This window comes from Fukomys damarensis, unplaced genomic scaffold (assembly GCF_012274545.1).
Source record: "Fukomys damarensis isolate Sample0158 unplaced genomic scaffold, DMR_v1.0_HiC HiC_scaffold_37, whole genome shotgun sequence".
NCBI classification, from domain to species: domain Eukaryota; kingdom Metazoa; phylum Chordata; class Mammalia; order Rodentia; family Bathyergidae; genus Fukomys; species Fukomys damarensis.
In genome coordinates, this window is record NW_022900949.1 from 1839343 (window position 1) to 1842097 (window position 2755).

The 2755-nt window shown below is 64.0% G+C and overlaps 1 protein-coding gene across 2 annotated transcripts in view; it reads right to left on the reverse strand.

Moving 5' to 3' along the window:
- The window catches only part of Lrrc25 (leucine rich repeat containing 25), an 18932-nt gene that overhangs the window by 11710 nt on the left and 4467 nt on the right, over positions 1-2755 (reverse strand). The gene's annotated exons all lie outside the window — the stretch shown is intronic.

Genomic DNA, 2755 nt, shown 5'->3' on the forward strand with positions numbered 1-2755 from the left:
TGGCGCCCACTAGCGCCCCGGAAAGGCCGCCGGCTCGCAGTCTTGGGTCACGGGTCGAGTCCCCCCTCCCGCGGATGCGCGCCCAGCGCCTTCTGGTTCTGGGCACGGGTCGTGCGGTGCAGGGCGGGTCCCTGAGGGCATAAACCCTGGAGACGGAGGAAGTGGGGGGAGTCTCCCCGAGTCCCCTGAAGCAGGGGTGCGCCTGCAGTCTGGCCCTGCTGTCCCTGCCCCGTGGCTGTGATGGAGGGAACGCCCCTGGCCTGATCCGATTTCCTTCCGTGGGAAACGGGAGGGGGGGGAACGTTTGAAGGTGCCTGGAGTCGTGACAGCCCCAGAACAAGGACACCTTAGGGTTTGCCCGAGTGCAGGGCCTGGTGGCTGGCAGACTGCGGGGGTCCCAGAAGCGTGGATCTGCTGTGTGGATCTGTCCTCCAGAATAGAAAGGAGCGGGGGTCACCAGGGGGCCGTGGAAGGCTGCCAGTGACACTGGCTGCCCAGGTTGGAAGCAGGGGGTGTCTGGCCTGGTCACCCCACTCTCGCCAGCCTGTCCTGTCTGTGTCCCTGTCAGCTCCTGTGTCTGGAGGTGACTGCCTGCAAGTGGGGGCTACTGTGCTCAGCAGACCTGTGCCAGGCTGCGTGGGAAGGGCACCTGGGCCGGGGTGCCGCTCGGGGGCACATGCTTGGCACAGGGGAGGCCAAGTCGCTGTCCCTGTGGCTGGCCAGCCCTGGTCATACATAGGTCCTGAGAGACACGGATGGTGAGGGGTCCGTTAGGAAGCAGAGGGCGCAGTGTGCAGACAGCAGACTTGGGTCCCTGGAAGATGTGGCTTTGGGTGGGTGGAGAGGTCAGGAGGACCCCAGAAGGCCATCACCCCCACTTGCCTGGCAGGGGGCCCCAGGGAACACCGGAGATGCGGGCCAGTCCCCTGGTGACCCTGCCTCAGTTTCTTCACCTGAGCTGTGGACAGCCTGCTTTAGGGGTTTGGGGACTGGGAGAGACACAGACCGGGCACCCACACTGCAGCCCCTGACTCTCAGGAAACGCCTGCTGTTGGCTGAGCCGCTTCCTGTCTCTGGGCCTCGGTTTCCTCTTCTGGGAAGTGGGGTGAAGAGGGTTACACGCCCAGATTCTGGACCCACCTCCCTGCCTGGAGCCTGCAGACCAGGAGGGGCCTTAGCATTCATCCCCCTGGGATGGCACCTGGCAGCTGCCCCCAGAAAGGACCCCATGGTGACCGGAAAGCCCAGGGCAGCGAGGTGTTGGGTGGGGGCAGGGCTTGTGTCAGAAGAGGTCTTGTTTTTTTCTTTTTTTTTTTTTCTTTTTTTGAGACAGGGTCTCACTGTGTAGTTGAGACTGACCTGGAACTCAGTATGTAGCCCAGGCTGGTCTAGAACTCACAGCAATCCTCCTGCCTCAGCCTCCCGAGTGCTGGGATTACAGGCGTGCACCACCACACCAGGCATAGAAGAGGTCTTTACTACTCTGGGTCTCACCATGTGCCCCAAGCTGGCCTTGACCTTCTGGGGTCATGAGATCTTCCTGCCTCAGCCTCCGTCTCTTGTGTCCCCACTTGCTGGGACCGTAGGTGGACACCTGTCAAGCTTTGTTTACTCTATCAGTTGGGAGATTTGGTGGTGTGGGGTGCAGCTGGGAGGAAGGGGGCTCTGGGCCTTCTGCGGGAGGTGGCTGGGGAGCCAGGGTCACCTTTGCCAGGAGCAGCCCTGGAACCCAGAGAGCCACATCTCTGGGGCGCTGGGTCTGCACAGGCCCTGTCACCACAGCTGCCCTCGGTGTCCCCTTACTGCCCCTGCCCTCATAGCAAGGGAGCCACCCCGACTTGCTGTCCCCCTCGGCCCTGGCAGCTGCCCCACCAGCTGCGGTGAACCTGAGCCTGACTGGTAGTGTGTCCCTCGGGGGTGAGGAGGCAGCCCAGGGCAGGGTCCCCACACCTCACCCGGGTGGGGCGGGCTGCAGCTGGGGCCCGGTGGTCTAGCCCAGGGGTTACTTTAGGACCGGGCCCTGAGCCAGGAGAGGGACTGAGGCCCGCAGGCATGGAGCCGGGACCCTCGGGCTGTCTGGGTTGTGAGAGCGAGGGGTGGAGCCGCTCTGCCCCTGTCACAGGGGGTGCAATCGTCTGCCTGGCGAGGGCACAGAGGGGAGCACTAGGCAGCCTGGCTGGGCAGGGAGGTTCCCCTTGTTCCCCCTTGTTCTCGGGGAAGTAGGGGCTTCCAGAGTCCTCAGAGGCTGTGGGGGCACAGGGATGTTGGGGCGGGGCATTTTGGCCTCCACGCGTGGGCCTGCCCCCTGGTTCCTGGAACCGACTGGAGTTTATATGATAACCCCAAGATTGAGGCCGCAGTGTAGGGACGCCAGGGTGGTCAGCTGATGTACCCTCCGCATAGGACACCCCTGGGCAAGGCCACTCTGGGGTCACAGCGTTGGTAAGCTCCGCAGGGTCAGACTGCAAGGGAGTGCGGAAGCGGACCAAACGGCCCTAAGTCGCGCGGGTGTGTGGGGTGCACAGGTTGGGTGTTGATGGGTATGTAGGAGTTGGCCAGGCTGGAAGCCATCTTCTGTGAGTGATAGGGATACAGCGGCGACCGCAGAGGGGCTCGAGGCCGGGTTGGGGCCCGGCCCAGGACCCTGACCTACCGCCCGACCCGCAGGCTGGCGCTGTACGTGTACGAATACCTGCTGCACGTGGGCGCCCAGAAGTCCGCCCAGACCTTCCTGTCCGAGGTAAGCGGACCCGGG